Raw genomic sequence first — 20592 nt, forward strand, 5'->3', positions numbered from 1 at the left:
CTTTCATGAATCTATCCGAGATCCCATAGCATCTGTGGAGAGAGAAACGTTCGATCCCGTGAAATGTCTGCATTCGGAATGTGAACTGTCTCTATTTTCACCGTTACGTTCCAGATCGGTGAAAATAGAGACAGTTCACATAGAAACGGTGAAAATAGAGACAGTTCACATTCCGAATGCAGACATTTCACGGGATCGACCGTTTCTCTCTCCACAGATGCTATGGGATCTCTTTTTTCACAAATACTCCTGAACACATTTTACAAACTCTACCCCGTCTAAACCTTTAACAGTATGCGAGTCCCAATCTATATGTGGAAAATTAAAATCCTCTACTATCACAACTTTGTGTTTCTTGCAGTTGTCAGCTATCTCTCCGCTGATTTGCTCCTCCAATTCTCGCTGACTATTGGGTGGTCTATAATACAACCCCATTAACGTGGTCATACCTTTTCTGTTTCTCAGCTCCACCCATAGGGCCTCTGTAGACAAGCTCCCTAATCTATCCAGCCTGAGTACCGCTGTAACATTTTCGCTGACCAACAATGCCACCCCCCCCCCCCCCCCCACCTTTTATCCCTCTGCCTCTATCCCGCCTGAAACATTGGAACCCTCGAACATTGAGCTGCCAGTCCTGCCCTTCCTGTAGCCAAGTTTCACTAATGGCTATAATGTCATATTTCCATGTGTCTACCCACGCCTTCAGCTTATCTGCCTTCCCCACAATACTCCTGGCATTGAAATAGGCACACCTCAAAAGATTATTTCCACCACACTCAACCCCTCCATTTGTGATTTTGCTTGAACTAACCTGTCTTTTTACCCCTGCTCCACTATCTGCTCTGGCACTCTGGTTCCCATCCCCCTGCAAATCTAGTTTAAACGCTCCCCAATAACACTAGCAAATCTCCCTGCAAGTATATTGGTCCCCTTGTAGTTTAGGTGTAACCCGTCTCTCTTGTACAGGTCCCAACTGCCCCAGAAGATGTCCCAATGATCCAAGAATTGGAAACCCTGCCCCCTGCACCAGTTCCTCAGCCAAGTTACAGCACAGAAGCCATTCGGCCCATATTGTCGATGCCAGCAGAGTGCCCGGTCTTTATAGAAAGAGCCCACAGTAAATTACAATTCAATATTACGGGCTGCCCTGGAGAAGCGAATTACACATTTCCAATCTCGCTCATTGCGCACAGAGTTTGAACCTTCGCGAGGAAACGATGGTTTTGAGTGCAACGCCTTAACCACTCGGCCATCGCAGCTGCTTATCTCTCAAAATGATGTAATCACCTCAGCAATGTTCACGTTAACTTCATCAAGCATCAGGATTGTGCAGTGAACAGTGTGTGAGCTGACATGTGTTCCTCTATTTTTACTTGGTGTCCTTATGTTTGACTGAGAATTCATTTATTAGATTATTCTTCTATTTCAGTATTGTTTTCAGGAAAATAAAATTGAAACCGAATTCTCCGTCCGAAATAAATAAAATTTGAACGGGAAGCGTATTTATAGGCAATTGCCACGTTCGAGTTTTATTTGGTCCACATGCCTTGAAACACAAAATAAAGTAATAAATACATTACCAATGCGATGGCCGGGAATCGAACCCGGGTCAACTGCTTGGAAGGCAGCTATGCTCACCACTATACCACCATCGCTCGCTATGTTTGAGTGATGGTTATTTACATTTGTTATAATTACGGAACTGCCTTAGTTGCCGATTTCCTCAGACACCTGGTGGTCCTGACGCACATTTTGTAAACTGAAATTGTTCACTCTTGTTTTTTGGACAGTTGAAGCCTACATTTTAACATTGTACCTGCCTGAGAACTCATTGAATAATTTTGAGGCCTGTTCTTTCAGTTTAAAAAAGTCTCCAATCAAAGCAAATTTAGATTCAAAGTCTAACGCCTGAACCACCCTGCCATCGGAGCTGTTTATTGGCCAGTCGATGCAACGACCTCAGTAACGTTCATATTGACTTGATCGGGATTATTGCGATCACAGTCAGGGAGGTCAACTGTGTTCGGTTCCCTTTACTTTATATATTTGTCTCTGACTGAGAACTCATTCATCAACACAGAGACTTCTTCCTCTGTTTCAATATTTTTTTTCTGCAGAGAGAATTTGAAGCGGAATTTTCCGTCCGAATAAATAATATTTAAAAGGGACGTCCTTTTTGTTTCATTTCCAGCAAACGCTGCGTTTGAACTGTTTTTGACCACACGATTTGAAACGCAAGAGGCCGTGGATAAGGACCTAAATACATGACCAGTGCTATGGCCGGGAACCGAATCCGGGCTAACTGCTTGGAAAGCAGCCAGGCTCACCACTACACCACCATCGCTTGCTCTGTTAAAGTGATTGTTATTTTCATTAGTTATAATTACGGAAGTACTTTCGTTGCTCACGAAGGTGTGTCTATAACACAATTTGTAAACTGATCTTGGCTGTCGCGTTTTTCTGCACAGTTTAACCCCCCTTTTCACTGTTGTTTCTGACTGAGAACTCATTGAATAGCTTTGAAGCCTATTCTTTCATTGCAACGAAGTTTACACAGGAAGCAAATTGAAGAAATATTTCCATGAACAACTCATGAATAATGAGAATCTTGAATGAATTTCATTTCAGATGTCCTGTTCTGTTCTGTTCTGACCTGCGATAGCGAATTAAATAAGTCACCAATGTGATGGCCAGGACCCTTGATCAAATGCTCACACAGTCACCACCATCGCCCACTTGACTCTTGGAGATGCTGCTGCCCACTGAGGTGGCCAAGCAAGAGGCACAGATGTTGACAAACTGCACCCGCTCCAAGTAGATTAACAAAATTACTGAACAAAAAAAGGCACTATGACAGTCTCTCTGAAAGCATTGCACCAACACCTCTTAAAGAATCAATTTGCTGTAACTAATTCAATATGAACCTATTCAATGTCAGCCCTATTCCTTGCCAGTCCTCAAACAGGCATTGACTGGTTAGAAGTTTATATCTTATGCGAGAACAGTTGGGCATATTCTCAGAGAAGTTAAACTGTCGCCCCGAACTTCATAGAATCCCTACAGTACAGAAGGAGGTCATTCGGCCGATCGAGCCTGCGCCATCAGCAATCCCATGCAGGCCCGTAACCCCACATATTTAGCATGTTAATGCTCGTGACAGGAACGGGCAATTGAACAAGACCATTCCACCAAACCCGGCACTAATTTTCATGGCGGAACGTCCGATTCTGGAAAGACAAAATCCGCAACTGGTGCCTCAAATGAAGCTTGAGTCTGTTTTGGAGCTTCTGAAACCACAATTGCCAGCTGGAGTTTCTCATTTGGATGAGCAATATGGAATGGTGTTGGATTATTCATCCCTCATACCTGCAGAACTCGGCCGAAACTTCACGTTTGTTCGGAAACCTCAAAATAAGTCATCAGTTCACCCTCAATCTCTGGGTCAATACGAAGACGGAGAAAATGCATCTACGACGAACCCACGCATGCAGAGTACAATGGATTAGCAGTCCATCGCCTTAACCACTCGGCCACCTCGTCACGCATTTACATTGCCCCAAAACAGCTCTTGTGCTCTTAAGACCCGTAACAAGAAGACATTTCTCCCGCAGGACAATGCTGTGTTCCTGCTCTCTCATTAATCTCGGTTCGTTGTTACTCTTTCATTCGATGTAAATCCATAGAAAGTAAAGAGGGAGACAGTTAATTTATCAGGTCCCTCCAGGTCAGAAGGTTGCGTGTTTAATTCACGTCAGGCTCCTGGAGGATTTCTGCAGTTGGTCTTTGGAATCTGCATCCGGGGAAAGTTGATTGTTTGCAAATGTTCGCGAAACGATACATTTCAAAATTATGATGAAATGATATTTTAGGGACACCTCCGGTTTCCACGAGCAGGTCATATTTTTGCTGTTTGTAAATTGAAAGCAACGTCCACGGTCCGAGATGATTCAGCGGACATCTCAGGGGAGAGCTGACTTCTGGTGATTTCACCGGAGGATTCACATCTCAGGCGGGGAGCAAGGCTGAGAAGGCAGGGCCTGTATCAATAATCTCAACCGATACGGGAACTGATCGGGAGCCGTTGGCTGAATCTGCTACCCAGCCAACTGAACTAAACCTGGGACAAATGCGCTGTGCCACCCACAGTAACACAAATCAACATGACGAAGCAAATTTGCTGCCGAGAAAATACAGAGTTGCTATTGGACAGCAGCCGAATATGCCTTTTTGATACGAAAGAAAACACGATAGAAAAGGGTGGTTTCGATCCGTCCACCTCTGGGTTACGGGCCGCTTTCGCTGCGACAGTCTGCTCCGAAACGTAATCGCTTCCTGCCTATTACTGTTGCGCGGCAGTCCGACAACTATTGATTTAAAACAACACCCTCCGTGGTGGGACGCACACCCTGGCTGGAGAGTAACACATCACATCACCTCGAGTGTAACAGATAGAGAAAGACACACAGAAAAGCAGTAAGAGACTATCAGGATACACGCACAATGACAGACAGAAAAGGTGCCGAGCAAACCAGCAAGATACTGAGATGGAAAACATGAGTATTTATGAAAAGCTGTTTTCTGTTACACAAAGCTAGGCCCTGTTTTGAAATGTGTTTCCTGCTGTGTAACTGTGTTCTGTGCTTTGCAACTATTCTCTCTGTTGTGGAACTGTGACTCTGTCGTTGACAGATCTTCCTTGTGGTTTTGTCAAATTATTCCCTGTTGTGTCAATGTGTTCCCTGTTGTGTAAATATGATCCATCTTGTGCAGATGTTTTCTCGGTTCTGTAAAGGCGTGTCCTGTTGTGTGACATGTTCTCTGTTGTTCTGTGATGTTGTCTCTGGAAAACAATGGACGGAAATTTCAAGGCCACCATTTCTGAAGCTTGCATTCAATTCCAGCTTTATTTGGGCCGAATGGCCAACTCCTGTTTCTGTTTTCTATCCATGTTTCTATGTACTAAATCCGTGAATTTGAATTTCACAAGCTGCCGTGGTGGGATTTACTCCGTGTCCCCAAATATTAGTCCGGACCTCTGGATTGCCAGCCCAGTGACATAACCTTTCATCCCTGTAAACAAAAACAGTTCATTCAGCTCATTATTAAACCTCTTCCTGAGGACATTAGAATTCCCTCCACAGAATTCCCATTGGCCGATTGATAACAAAGTTTTTTGTTCAAGTTGGGAACATCAATAATTTATCCAGATCAAACCGATATTGTGGAATTGTTCGGATCAAAAATTCTAAGATAAGTGAGAATTAAATGGACAAAGTTACAAGGGAAGTAATTCTGAGACAGCTCCCTGCAATTTCTGAAAGAAATAGTGGATTTCAGTTAACAGGCTCGGTTTTCAGGAGGTTCCATCAGATTTCTGTACAAAGTGACGGTTGGAAACTGTCATCTTCAGATAGCATCACAAAAGGCACCGTTAGGCTCCGGTTACGCGCCTGAAAGTGAGTGATTTTTGTGGCGTATGTGGAATATTTCTTGTTCCAATCCTGTTCAGCCACCGCCAACGCCTCCACCCCCCATCCGCCCCCCCCCCCCCCCACCCCCGCCACCCGCTCTTCCCACCCCCCAACTCTTTTTCCGTTACATCGATGACTGTATCGGTGCTGCTTCCTGCTCTCATCTGCGTCTGGAAAAAATTGCTATTTTGCTTCCATTTTCTATCCTCGCATTTTCGCATGGTCCAAATGCGACACTTCCCTACCCTTCCCTGACCTGTCTGCCTCCAATTCTAGATAGACTGACCACCAGTAATTAAAGCCCCACCGACTCACACGCCGAGTACAGATCCTCATACCCCGCTCCCTGTAAGGACGCCATCCCCATTCTCCTAGTTTGTTCACCTCAGTCGGAACTGTTCCCCTGATGCCTCTTTCCAAATCGGCGCTCCTGACATGGACTCCAACTTCCTGAAAGCAAGGTGCCTCCACCCCGACCCTCAGTGTTTGGTTGGGCGCTCAACCGTGCCCTATTCATCTCCCGCACCTCTGAGCTCACCCCTTTCACCTCGCAGAGCCACGATCGGCTCCCAAAATACAGAAATCAAACAGACATTGTTATCGTCTTCTTTTCCATCTGTTCACTCAATATTTCGTCGATATCTTCACAAAATCCAACAGGAATGGCGATCAGTTTTCCAGTCAGTGATCAGCCCTCTGGAGGTAATTAAAGAAAATGAACAGTATCATCCACTCTCGAACCCCTGGGGCCTCGAACCCGCGCGGTGAACCACATTAGATTTTAAATCAAACACCTGAACAATTCGGTCATCGCAACTATAATCAACATCTAACGAACCAGTTTATGAACAGCTGATTTCTTCAAAGTTTACCTTTGATTGTCTCGCCAGACAATGACGAGGAATCTAACACACTATCCGTTGCGCCACAGAGCCACGCCTGGTGCACTTATTCCCCATCCCCATATGGGAATGTCTGACGTATCGAACAGACAGTTCAAAAGTTCAGCAATTGGACAATGACTATATTTCAAAAATCCTTTATAATCAGTGAAATGATTTGGGACGTCCTTTGGTTCTGAAAAGAGCTACAGAAATTCCAGTCGAACTCCGAAACGACACAGACAGCTTAGTGGAATGGGAGGACATGTGGCGGATGAAGAATTAAGTGATTCATTTTGGTGGGAAGAACGCAAAGAGGCAATACAAAATAAAGGATATAATTCCAAAAGGGGAAACAGGAACAGCGGGAAATATATGGACCTGTGTACAAATCATTGAAGGTGGCAGGGCAGTTTGTAACAGCCGTATATTATCCCCGGATTTAAAAACAACATCAGGATTTTGATACAAATTTTCTGCAAAGAAAATCCAGATGTACTATTAGATCGCACATTAGATATTCCAAGCATTGCCTGTCGCCTGAGGTGTGGTAACCCTTGGGCTAAATCGCCACCTGTAAGCTCTCCCTTTTGAGGGGGAAAGCAGCCTGTGGTCATTTGCAACTACGGCGACTTTACCTTTATATCTGTGTCATATTATTTGACTTTATTTGATTTGATTTATTCTTGTCACATGCATTAGTACACAGTGAGAAGTACTGTTTCTTACATGCTACGCAGACAAAGCATACCATACATAGCAAAGGAAAGAAGAGAGCGCACAATGTAGAGTTACAGTCACAGCAACATGTAGAGAAAGATCAAATTAATACGAGATAGGTCCAATCAAAATTCTGATGGTAACAAGGAAGAAGCTGTTCTTTACTTGTTTCGTGCCTGCCCTCAGATTTTTGTATCCAGTTCTCGACAGAAGCCGGTGGGAGATAGTCTGTCCACGGTGTATGGCTGCTTGATTAAACTGGCTGCTTTTCCAAGGCAACGCGAAGTGTCAATGGATGGCAGGCTGGTTTGCGTGATGTACTGGCTTTGTTTAGGACACTTTGTAGATTTTTTGCGGTCCTGGGCAGAGCTGGAGCCGCACCAAGCTGTGATGCAACCAGAAGGAATGCTTTTTCTGGTGCATCTGTCTGTATTCAGAATGTGTTTTGCATTATCTGCTGCTCAATGAAGATTGGGATCTTTCTGATTCTATCAGTTAAACTGCGTATCGAAGTGACTTGCTCTGACTGTCAGCTTCCGGAACTGAAACATGGTTTCTCAATTAATTTTGTCTCTGACAACCTTTGGTCCTGCAACTGAGTTTCTGTATCCCCTCATTATGACTCATCGATTTATTTTGTTTATTCATTTCTGGTATGTGGGTGTCGCTGGCTGGGCCCGCATTATTGCCCATCCTAAATTGCTCTTGAACTGAGCGGCTTGATAGGTCACCTCAGAGGGCAGCTTAGAGTCACAAAAGTTGCTGTGGGTCGGGGGCCACGTTTAGGTCCAAACCAGTTAAAATATTCATTCCTTAAAGGACATTAGTGAAGCAGTTGTCTTCCTTTTGACAATCGATTCATGGTCGTCAGACTTTTAATCCCAGATGTCCTTAATTGATGAAATTTCACCATTTGCCTTGGTGGTGGTGGTGGTCTGTGTGTGTGTGTGTGTGTGTGTGTGCGTGTCTGTGTGTGTGTACGTGAGAGAGAGAGATTCTCACATAATCAGTCCGTTTGTGAGTGTGGATTAACCTTTTATATTTCCTCACAAACACTGTGATCCCCTTGCTTTTGTGAATTCCCAAGAAGCATTTGTACTACTGAGACCCTGGTGGTCGGGTGGACGGTGGGGTGAGGTTTGAAGGCAATGCCGCAGGGTGCTGAGTATGGAAGCAGCCGATTTTAAAGCTTGTGTGTTGGAAAATGAAGAGTGAACTTGTCTGTGTGAAGATCACAGAAAAGGGATGTCTGGACCTGCGCCCTCGAGACAAGTTTTGGGTTGTCAGTAAATGAACTCCTGTAATGAAGGGACAAAATCAGAAAGAGGAAATGCTGGAAATATTCAGCAGCTCCGAAAGCAGCTGTGGAGAGATATTCCTGTCGCCAGGATGTAACTCTCCTATTGGATACTTCACGTTGCTCAGATCTGACACTCTCAACACCTTCGTGGTAGGAACAGGTCGGGCGGGAATTGGGTCTTTGTTGATTTGAGCAAACAGCGCAATGCAGCAATGAGAAGGTCCTCAGCCCCCGGCAGCTTGGGAAAGGATGGGACTCAGATACAGGACTCTGGTTGGGGTTCAAAAATAGAAAAATACATCGAGTGATAAATGTAATGACAATAAAGGTGGAATTCAGATCGACTTGTGCAGAAATTTTGCGCTTTGATGATGTAGTCAGGTTGGCCGAGCGGTCTATGCCGCTGCGTTCAGATCGCAGTCTCTTCTGGAGACGTGGGTTCAAATCACACTCCTGACAGTGATTTTTCGTTCGCCAGGCAGCATCCAAACCCACGAAATTTCTCACCTGGCAACACAAGGGCAGCTGATGCTGAGAAACAACGACCACCTGTCAGTTCCACTCCGAGACACACTTCATCCTGACTTGGAAATGTATCACCGTTCCCCTCGCTGGCTCACAATCTTGCAACACCCTCCCGAACAGGAGTGTAAATGCACACATACCACATGGACTGCAGCGGCACCAGAATGAATTCATCGCCAATTACTCAAAGATTATTAATTTGGACAATAAATGCTTCTCGCGCCAGCGGCACACATATCCCGTATGAATAAAGTACTTTTTAAAAATCACCTCGTGCCACAGAAGGAGCACATCTGCCTTCAGAGCAGAAAACTGTGTGTGAATCACATCCTGAACACGGCTACTTTTATACCAGATGTGTGTCTGAAAACAGTAAGTGGAACCAAGCTCACGATAAACATCTCAATGTTTAGTGGAAGTGTTTCACTGAGTGATTTGTGTGATTCCCTCTGATGTGCTTTCTTTTGTGAATTCCTAAGGAGCACCTCCCCTGAGACCCTGGTGGGCGGGTGTCGGGGAAAGGCGGATTTGAAAGGTTTACAGGGAAATCGGTGCAGTCTCGATGGGCCACTGTGGGATTCAGTTATTTTTCTTTCATGAATCTTTCCGAGATCCCATAGCATCTGTGGAGAGAGAACCGGTCATTCCCGTGAAAGGTCTGCATCTGAAATGTGAACTATCTCTATTTTCAGAGGTACGTTACAGATCTGGTAATATCTCTTTTTTCACTCATATCACCAGATCTGGAATGTATTTCCAGCATTCTGCTGTACACACGAAGAGCGGTATCAGGCTCTGTGGCTTAGTCGGTTAAAGCACCGATTTACTAAACGAGAAGATTCTGGATTCAGATCCTCGGATTCCTTTCCAGTGAACTTTGCAACTGCGTAAGTCGCAATATCCATTTCTTGCTTGTCAATGTTGTCTTTCCCTTCACAGTGGATAATCTACAACGATAAAAAAAACATAGTTCGAGAGTCTCCTCAAATATCTTGACTATTTATTGACGTGATCCAGGTACTTTCATCATCTTGCAGTAAAAAAACATTTAATTTGCAATAAATCCAATTCTCCAAGTTCTACAAACACAGCGTTCCATTGTTTTATCAGGGAATTTCGAACAGAGTCAAATCGCCTTAGAATCACACCATCCCGACAGTGGTGAAGGAGACCATTCTGCCCATCGAGTCTGTCCCGACCCTCCGACAGAGAATCGCACACAGGACCTATTCCCGCAGAGCCACGCATCCACCCCGCTAAACTACCGATACATACACCTTGGTGACCAAGGGGCAATCTAGCATGGCCAAATCCACCCAACCTGCTCATCTTTGGACTGTGGGAGGAAACCGGAGCACCTGGTTTCCTGAGATAACTTGCCTGGATGAATGCAGTTTGAACAGCACTGCAAAAACCTGGCACCATCCAGGACAAAGCATCCCACTTCATTCGCTTCCCATGCATAAAGCTTCACTCCCTCCACTCCCGACACAAAATGGCAGCAGTTTGCGCCATCTCCAAGATGCACTGCAGCAACAAAGCAAGGCTCCTTTGCCAGCACCTTCCAAACCCACGACCACGACAGCCTAGAAGGGCAAGCACAGCAGACACATCAGAATAACACCACCAGGTTGCAGGGCACTGATATTTATTTATTGATTGTAGTTATTTATAAGTTGTTGTTGTTGCACGTGTGTGTTGTTTAATCTTCGTGATCTTCAAAAGAAGCGAAATATCTAATTGAAAAAGATGCTACTGTTTCTAACGCAACCAGCGAACGTCGTGTCAAACTTTAAGAAAGCCCCCGGGGTTGGCGATTTATTTTTGAGTCAGTGGTTTCCCTGGGAGCCAATAAACAGAAGCAGCATGGAGAGATGGCAGAGCAGGAAATGTCGGTGCCGAAGCTGAATCACATCCACGGAGCAGCAACCTGCTTTCTACTAATCGGACCCCAAGTCCGATTCTGGTGGGACTGAAACCCACAACCTTTGAATGGCTGACTTGCCATTATTTAGATGTCTAACGCGCTACCCAAAGCGCCACATGCTGGAAGTTTGCTTTACTTGTCCATGTATGGAATTTTGACAATGTGGAAAGTTCAACAATCTCGTAGTTAAAAAGTCAAGGACTGTGAAGAGGGACTTTATTGATTGCAAGTCATGTTGCTACATCTCATGTCTGTTAAAACAGCTGTGGGAATACAGACCATTTTGGCCTTTGTACATGAAATCTGTCCATCACAGAATGATCCTCCCTCTTTCTCTTCCTTATTCTCGTGGACAGCTCGGAGTGTAATCTCACAGGCTTGATAGTCGGGGGCACATTCTACTCTATCCGTCACAGCGCTGATCAGAATCTGTTCCCTGTTCCAGTTAAACACCTGCACAGAACACAACGCAAAGCTGGAAGCTGGAAACCAGAATCAAAAACCGAAAATGCTGGATATGCTCAGCAGGTGATGGATGAATGGAGATTCCTGTAAAAGAGACCTTGGGGTACAGGTTCATAGCTCCTTGAAAGTGGAGTCACAGGTGGACAGAGTGGTGAAGAAGGCATTCGGCATGCTTGGTTTCATTGGTCAGAACATTGAATTCAGGAGTTGGGACGTCTTGTTGAAGTTGTACAAGACATTGGTAAGGCCACACTTGGAATACTGTATACAGTTCTGGTCACCCTATTATACAAAGGATATTATTAAACTAGAAAGAGTGCAAAAAAGATTTACTAGGATGCTATCAGGACTTGATGGTTTGAGTTATAAGGAACGGGAGGATAGACTGGCACTTTTGTCTCTGGACTGTCAAAGGCTGAGGGGTGATCTTATAGAGCTCTATAAAATAATGAGGGGCATAGATCAGCTAGATAGTCAATATATTTTCCCAAAGGTAGGGGAACCTAAAACTAGAGGGCATCGCTGTAAGGTGAGAGGGGGAGATACAAAAGGGTCCAGAGGGGCAATTTCCTTCACACAGAGGGTGGTGAGTGTCTGGAACAAGCTGCCAGATGCAGTAGTAGAGGCGGGTACAAATTTGTCTTTTAAAAAGCATTTAGAGAGTTACATGGGTAAGATGGGTTTAGCGGGATATGGGCCAAATGCGGGCAATTGGGACTAGCTTTGGCGTTTTGAAAAAAAGGCGGCATGGACAAGTTGTCCGAGGGCCTGTTTTCATGCTGTAAACCGCTATGACTATATGACAAGCCGCTGAAGCACAGCACAGTTGCACAGTTTAAAGTTTCATTTCATCCACAATGGATATTCCATTCTAGTATTTTGAACAATTCAAATTGAAAATGTGCATTGTTATTCTCGTCGCCACAGCCTGAAAACAACTCCAGGCATTGATCTCTCCCTTGGATTTTAAATTTGTAAATCCATTCTCTATCTTTTAAAGCTACTATTGAAACTGTATCCATCACCCGCTCATTTCCTTGTGAATGAGCAGGAGAATTGAAGATATATTTGGATAATTTTCCTTTGACTACATTTGTACAGAAGCATCAAGGTCAAGGAGGGAACCACACACAGCACTTCATGAAATTCACCCACTAAAAAGTGACAGTGTTTAATCAAGGGATGGTTCTATTTATTCATTTATTATTAATGGAGAATATAAAAGTTGGAACGTTGTGCAATCTGGGCATTGTAACTGAGCAAAGTGAAACACAATGCGGACTGGGCAGGATAAGCCTAGCATGGGCAATGGACAGAGTGGAGGTGCGACGTTGGCTGGCTTGTGAGACGGCGCAGGGAGATGTTGCAAGGTGAAGGTACATCGGAAAATGGGAGTGTAAAATGTTGAATGATGAATGTGCAAGTAGAATGTGCAATGTAGACTGCAGGCTGGATATTCAATGGGTTCTGTGATGGGTGAATAGACTGTGGAATCTTGGCATGGTAAAGGTGCAATGGGGATTAGGACGGGTAAAGGTGTATCCTTTATTTTATATCACCTCTCCTCGATCTTCGGACCAAAATGCATCACTTCACACTTCCTTACATTAATTAAATTGTATCTGTCACGTGTCTGCCCATTCCACCAGCCTGTCGATATCTTCTTGCCGATTATCAATATCCTCCTCACTAAAAATCATAATATTTTCAAATTTTGCACCACTGACAAATTTTGAGTTCGAAACCTAAGCACCCAGATATAGGTCAGTAATTTCTATCAAGAAAAGCAAATTTCTCTCTATATAATATCCCCAATCAGAAATAGGTAAAACTTTCTGAAAAATATGCTTTAATAGGTTTGTACTAATAATTAAACTGTTGCTGAATGAAATTCTAACTAAGCTAATGATTCAAATGCCATTTGGTTCCAAATAAAATGCCAACCGGCACTAATACATTCAATTATAAGCATAGCCTTGCTCATTTATCAGGATTTAAATGACGAATACAGAGGGAAGCAGCGTACTGGTAGATTTCAAAATGAAATGGCCAAAAGATTTAGTATTTCTAAATTCCGCAGTCCTAGGTTCAATATGATGTGAACAATTCTTGTCTGCTGTGTCCCTCTCTGATGTCTGAACTTCAGCCTACCAGAGTGTGCTGACATCCACTGGCCGCAATACAGAACTGCAGTAGAGCGGAAAAATGCATCTTAACTGTCGCTGTTGCAGAGACAGATCAAACAGGAGTTAATGATTGGATATCGGCATTACATTCCAGAGAGAAATCAATATTGATGTACTTTTAAATGCAGTCAGTATAACTTCGAATTTGCTATTACCTGGAGCAGTTGAGTCGACTAGCACAGATGTACGAAAGGAAAATCTCGGTAATGAGACGATGGAGAATGAATTTCAGAGATAAGCAGATGATGTTACGTTGAAGATTTTTAGTAGAGGATAGTGTGGAATCATGTATTAATTAGAACAAAAGGCCCTGTTTCAATTATGTACCTTCCAGATAGAATGTGTACAGATTTGCAAAGTCTCTGAGAGAGATTCATAATGAACATCACACACATAAGTCGCACCAGAGACAGAGCGATACAGAATGAGTCCAACACTCATACACCTCGAATCTTAGAATGGATACAGCAAAGAGAGGGAGACCATTCGGCCCTTTGTCTCTATGCTGGTCTGTACAAGAACAACTCAGCTCATCCCTTTCCCGTCCTTGTCTCATAACCCTGGAAATCCTTTCACTTCAGGTGCTGATTCCATTCCCCCTTGACAGCCCTGATTTGATGCTGCCTCTGCCACTCTCTCAGGCAGTGCATCCCAGGTCCTAAACACTCTGCACATTAAAAGCCATCCTTCTCTCCTCAGGCAATGGGAGCAATATTTCTTCATCTACTCTTCTTTGACTGCACCCACAAGCCCACCACCTCTACCAGGGTAGAGGCAGAGAGATTATTTCCACTTAGAAAGGAAACAAGAACTTGAGGACACAGCCTCAAAATAAGGGGGAGTCAGTTTAGGACAGAGTTGAGGAGGAACTTCTCCTCTCGGAGGGTAGTGAATCTCTGGAATTCTCTGCCCATTGAAGCAGTGGAGGCTACCTCGTTAAATATGTTTAAGTCACAGGTAGATAGATTTCTGATCAATAAGGGAATTAACGGTTTTGGGGAGCGAGCGGGTAAGTGGAACTAAACCACTATCAGATCAGTCATGATCTTATTGAATGGCGGGGCAGGCTCGAGGGGCTAGATGGCCTACTCCTGCTCCAATTTCTTATGTTCTTACCATCTCGAAGGACAGCGGCAATAGATACATGGGAACACCAGCACTGCAAGCTCCCCCTCAAGTCACTCACCATCCTGACTTGGAAATACATCGCGGCTCTTTCGCTGTCAGAGTGGCAAAATCCTGAAAGACTGTATGGCGAACAGCACTGTGGCTGTACCGACACCTCATGGACTGCAGCCGTTCAAGAAAGCAGCAAACCATCACCTTCCGAATGTCAGCTGGGGATTGGCAATGAATGCTGGCCCCTTCAGTGATGCCCACCTCTCGAAATGAATAAAACAAATAAACACTCGCAACTACAACCGGAGACAGATAGATACAGAACAAATCTCACTCACGTGCATGTTTGGATACAATCTGAATCCCCCAATCACATTCACTAACAGAGGGTAAAATACAGTCGAAATTGGGCGATCGTTATCCAGTTGCAGTTTAACCAGAGTTTTATACAAGAATAGAGAACATCTTAACACAACGTGCAACATTTTAACCCAATATGGAACATTATGAGACCAGTTAATCATCTTTCTGCCGAACAGAAAACATCTTCACGGAGAATATTTTCACACAACACGGAACACGTTTTCAGAGCAGGGCATATATGAACAGAACATTTAAAAAAAGTACACAACATGGATCATATTTATACAACCGGAAAGATATTGAAAGCATCAGGGAAACATTTTACACAACAGCAGAAAGCACCTCTCAACAACAGAGAGCAGAGGTACACAGCAGGAAATATATTTACAAATATGTACTTGCAACAGAAAATTCCTTTAAAAATAGAGATCGATTTTCCAATTCTGTGCTTTGCCGGTTTCCCATCACCTTTGCCTGTCGTTACGTGTCCAGGCAATCTCTCTTACTGCTATTGTGTGTTTTTCTCTGTTTTATTCTCGCTTTGATGCAGTGGCTGAGCGTCCTGACACTGGAACGTGTATTAAATGATACAGTAGCGAAAATCTGCCTGACGATATTGATAGGCAGCAGAAATGCCCCTTGCCGGAGCAGAGTGGCGCAACGGAAGCGTGCTGGGCCCATAACCCAGAGGTCGATGGATCGAAACCATCCTCTGCTATTCCTATTATCACTGACAATGAAACGACTTGTGGCTTTTCCGTGGAGTCGGCAGACAGGTATTGACATCGGCTTCACTTTTCTCCAAAAAACTTCAATCTGCAGTGAATCAATTTTATATGCAAGAAAGCATACGAACGGGTAACATCTTAACACAACATGCAACAATTTACTGACAGAAACATCTTCACGGAGAATCTTCTCAAACAACATGGAACACATTTGCAGAGCAGGGGCCATATTAACAGAATAGAAAAAACAACATTTACACAGCCGGAAACACAACAGCGGAGCATCTTACACAACAGCAGAAATCATCTCTCAACAACAATTGAGACAGTTACATGGGTAAGATGGGTCTGGAGGGTATGGGGCAAACACGGGCGATTGGGAATCGCTCGGTGGTAAAAAACTGGGCGGCATGGACAGGTTGGGCCGATGGGGCTGTTTCCATGTTGTAAACCTCTATATCATAGAGCACAGCAGGATAAACAGTGAAACACTTTGCACAACAACAGTGAACATCTTTGAACAGCAGAGAGCACAGCTACACAGCGGGAAATGTATTTATAAACATATTTACAAGAGAAAACTCCTTTCAAACATCAGTGATCAATTCCGTGACTGTCGTTACACGTGAACAAACAACCTCTTTGGCTGCTTTTGTGTGTGTCTTTCTCTGACCCTTTATTCTTGGTGTAATGCAGTGGAATTGTGTAGCCAGACTGAGCCTCCTGACACTGGTGATGGTGTTAAACAAAAGTGTGGAAGTGAATATCGGACTGATTGCATTGATAGGCAGCGGGGGTGGGGGGTAGGGTGAGGGGGAGGAGGAGAGGGGGGAGGGAGGAGTGGGAAGGAGGGAGGGGGGATGGGGAGAAAGAGAGGGGAGAGGGGAGTGGAAGGGGGAGGGGGAGGGGGAGGGGGAGAGGGAGGGGGAGATGGGAGGGGGAGGGGGAGCGGGAGGGGAAAGGGGGGAGGGAGCAGCGGAGAGGAGGGGGCGGGGGAGGGGGGAGGGCGAGGGGGGAGGAGGGGAAGGCAGGTGGAGGGGGAGGGGAAGGAGGGGGAACGGGGGAGGAGGGGGAGGGGGAGGGAGAAGGGGACAGGGGTCGTGGGGGAGGGGGGAGGGGGGAGGGGGGAGGGGGCGGAGACTGGGGAGCGGAGGCGGGCGGGGGTGGGGGGGCGGGTGGAAGCGAAGATGGACTTTCTGTAGCAGAGTGGCGCACCTGAAGAGTGCTTGGCTCGTAGCTCAGAGGCCGATGGATCGAAACCATCCTCTGTTACTTCCTCTTAACAATAATAACAAAACCACTTGACTACAATTCTGCAGAATTACGTGGAATATGCAGGCAGGTATCTGCATTGGCTCCTCTTTTCTGTTATAAGCCTCAACCCAGTTTGATATGCACACAAGGTGTAGATACTGTGAACATGCACCAGGATATATGAGACAGAGGTGATGGTGCACAGGGCACAATTTCAGAATTTGTGGACAATGTGAAACTTGGAAGCATCGTGACCTGTGAGGAGCCTGGTGTAAAACTTCAAAAAGTACATCGGCAAGTTGACGGAATGCGTGGACAAGTTACAGATGAAATTCAAAGCTGAGAATTGTGAAGTGATTCATTCTGGTAGGAAGATTATAGAGAGACAATGAAAAGTAAAAGGAAAACAGTTCCAAAGTATCGAATCCATTTCATTAGTAACGTTTCTCAGTCCTACAACTCGAAATGAGGTGCAATAGTACAACTCTAACATAACACCAAATTACTGCGGATGCTGTCATCTGAAACCAAAAGAGAAAATGTTGGAAAATCTCTGCCGGTCTGGCAGCATCTGTAAGGAGTGAAATGAGCTCGTGTTTCGAGTCCAGATGACCCTTTGACAAAGGGTTATCTGGATTGGTTTACTGCCAATTGGTAACTTCCTTAAAGTCAATAATAATCCATTCAAAATATCCGCATATGTATTTTACAATCATAATTATTTGAATGAAATTACTGCATCTCACATTGCTTCTTGTTAGCTCATAAACGTATTTAAAAGTCATTTAACTGAATGCTGCGAGTTGTATCCATGCCTTAATGTCTACTGGTTTAAATATCTTACCACTCCATCAGGGGTTCCACTTACAGGTATTAAATGTCATGAGAAGTCTGGACAGAATGGATAGGGACAAACTGTTCCCACTTGTGGAATGATGAAGAATGAGAGAGAACAGATTGAACATCATGAGCAAAGGAAGGAATAGGAAGACGAGGAAAACATTTTTCACACAGTGAGTGTTTAAAGTTTGGAATACACTGCTGGAAAGTGCGGTGGATACAGATTCAACTGAAACGTTCCAAAGGAATTAGATTGTTATCTGCCGCGTTACAGGGAGAAGGCAGAGATGCTCATTTTCTGTCACAACTCCTCACATAATTTCTCATTCATCATTCATCACTGAATCGAGTGTGAACTGTTCTCTTGTCGTTTCTAAACAAGTAGAATTGCAGCACTGATTAAATGACAAGACAGTTGGTGGCCTAAGTCACTGGAGAGTTAAAAAATTACAAATATGTGTCTGAAAGGAGATGAGGATGGCACAGTGACGGAACTTGAAATAAAAACAGAAAATGCAAGAAACCTCATGCAGGTCTCGCAGCATCTATCGGGGGAGAAACAGAGTTAATGCTTTCGGTGTCCGTGACTCTTCTTCAGAGTTGAGGAGAGTTTGAAATGTGACGGATTTAAAATGTTCTCGAGAATTCGGAGCACAATCTGGATTATTCATTCAAGCAATTACAAAGGCAAATGGCATGTTTGGTTTTATTGCACGTGAATTGGAGGACATGAAGAAAAGTGTCTTGCTACAATTGTACAGGAGTTTATGGAGACCACATCTGCAATGCTGTGTGCAGCTGTGGTATCCACATTTGAGAAAAGATAAGCTTGCATTAGAGGCGGTACAGAGAAGGTTCACTACATTACCCCCTGGAATGAGGTGGTTGTTCCATGTTGAGAGGCCGAGTGAATTATTCTGAGAGACCCTAGAGCTCAGAACAATGTGTTGATGCTGAGTGAATGATTCCATTGCTGTCCTCTGGGCAGACGAGTGGCAGATGAAGTAAAAGTAAAGAAAAGTAAAGTTAAAGTAAAGTTTATTAGTCACATGTAATGCTCACATTAACACTGCAATGAAGTTATTGTGAAATTCCCCAATTTGCCACAGTTGGGCACCTGCGCGAGTCAATCACCTAACTAGATGATGTTCAATGCACAGAAGTGTGAGTTGATTCATTTTGAGAGTGTGGAGAAATAAATGGAGAAACACTTAAGGAAATGCAGGAAAAAAGGGATCTCGGTTTCTCAGTAGAAAAGTCATTAAAGGTGGTTGGGCATGTTGAGAGAGCAGGTAATAAAGCAAATGACACCCTATGTTTTATTGGAAGATTGAATACATGAATAAGAAGATCATGTTGAGATTTTAAATACACTAGATAGGCCTCACCTGGAGCACTGAGTCCAGTGCTGGGCACCACACTTGAAGAAGTTTGGAGGGAGTGCAAAGGATATTCACATGAATGATTCTGTTGACAAAGATTTGTAGCAATGAAGATCGATTGAGAAGTTGGGTATTTTTCCTCACGGAAGAAGTCTGTGAGGACCTGTGGAGGGAAACGTAACATTGAGGAAGCAGGTGTGCTGCAGAAGGATTTGGAAAGGCTGGGAGAGTGGGCAGAGAAATGGCAGAAGGAAAACAATGTGGGAAAGTGTGAGGTTACGCACTTTGGAAGGAGGAATGGAGGCACAGATTACTTTTTAAATTGCGAAATGCTTAGGAACTCAGAAGCACAAAGGGACTTGGGAATCCTTGTTCAGGATTCTCTTAAGGTAAACGTGCAGGTTCAGTCGGCAGTTAGGGAGGGAAATGCAATGTCGAGAGGGGTGGAATAGAAGAGCACGGATGTACTTCTGAAGCTGGCAAAGGCTCTGGTCAGACACCGTGTGGAGTATTGTGAGCAGTTTGGGCACCGTATCTAAGGAAGGATGTGCTGGCCTTGGAAAAGGTCCAGAGGAGGTTCACAAGAATGATCCATGGAACGAAGAGCTTGTTGTATGAAGAACGGTTGAGGACTCTGGGTCTGTATTCGTTGGAGTTTACAAGGATGAGGGGGGATCTTATTGAAACTTAAAGGATACTGGGGGGCCTGGAGAGAGTGGACACAGAGAGGATGTTTCCACTTGTAGGAAAAACTACAACCAGAGCACAACCTCAGACGAAAGGAACGTTCCTTTAAAACAGAGATGAGGAGGAATTTCTTCAGCCAGAGAGTGGCGAATCTATGGAAATCTTTGCTGCAAAAGGCTGTGGAGGTCAGGTCGTTGAGTGTATCTAAGACAGAGATAGATAGATTCTTGAGTAATAAGGGGATCAGGGGTTATGGGGAAAAGACAGGAGAATGGGAATGAGAAAAATGGCGGAACAGATTCGATGGGCTGAGTGGCCTAATTCTGCTCCTATGTCTTATGGTCTTATGGGAGAGAAATAAGGGTGGCTTTCGCACTGCTGCTGCAGAATGACAGAGACCTGGACTCAATTCAGGCCTTGGGTGACTGTACGTATTTTTCACATTTTCTCTATGTCCACGTAGCTTTCCTCTGTGTGCTCTGGTTTCCCCCCACACTCCATTGATAGGGTAAGTGGATTTACCATGCTAAATTTACCCTTATGTCTCCCAGTATGTTTAGATTAGGAGGATTAACAGGATAAATATGTGAGGTTGCGTGGATAGATCAGAGAATCAGTGCAGACTCAATGGGCCGAATGGCCACCTTTTGCAATGTAGGGATTCAATGATAGAGTTTTTTATGTTCCAGTCAAGCGTTCATCAAGAACCAGGGGGAAAATTTCAAAATAAGTGTCAAAATTGCA

The 20592-nt window shown here is 44.3% G+C and overlaps 1 long non-coding RNA gene and 2 other non-coding genes across 3 annotated transcripts in view; 1 reads left to right on the forward strand and 2 right to left on the reverse strand.

The window, feature by feature from the left end:
* LOC144485434 (uncharacterized) overlaps positions 1 to 20592 on the reverse strand; it is a 664084-nt gene that overhangs the window by 315960 nt on the left and 327532 nt on the right. The gene's annotated exons all lie outside the window — the stretch shown is intronic.
* Positions 1584 to 1655, reverse strand: trnag-ucc (transfer RNA glycine (anticodon UCC)). Its single transcript has one exon. It is a non-coding gene; the product is annotated as a tRNA-Gly (tRNA).
* On the forward strand, positions 15604 to 15675 carry trnam-cau (transfer RNA methionine (anticodon CAU)). Its single transcript has one exon. It is a non-coding gene; the product is annotated as a tRNA-Met (tRNA).

Source organism: Mustelus asterias, unplaced genomic scaffold (genome assembly GCF_964213995.1).
Source record: "Mustelus asterias unplaced genomic scaffold, sMusAst1.hap1.1 HAP1_SCAFFOLD_194, whole genome shotgun sequence".
Lineage (NCBI taxonomy): Eukaryota > Metazoa > Chordata > Chondrichthyes > Carcharhiniformes > Triakidae > Mustelus > Mustelus asterias.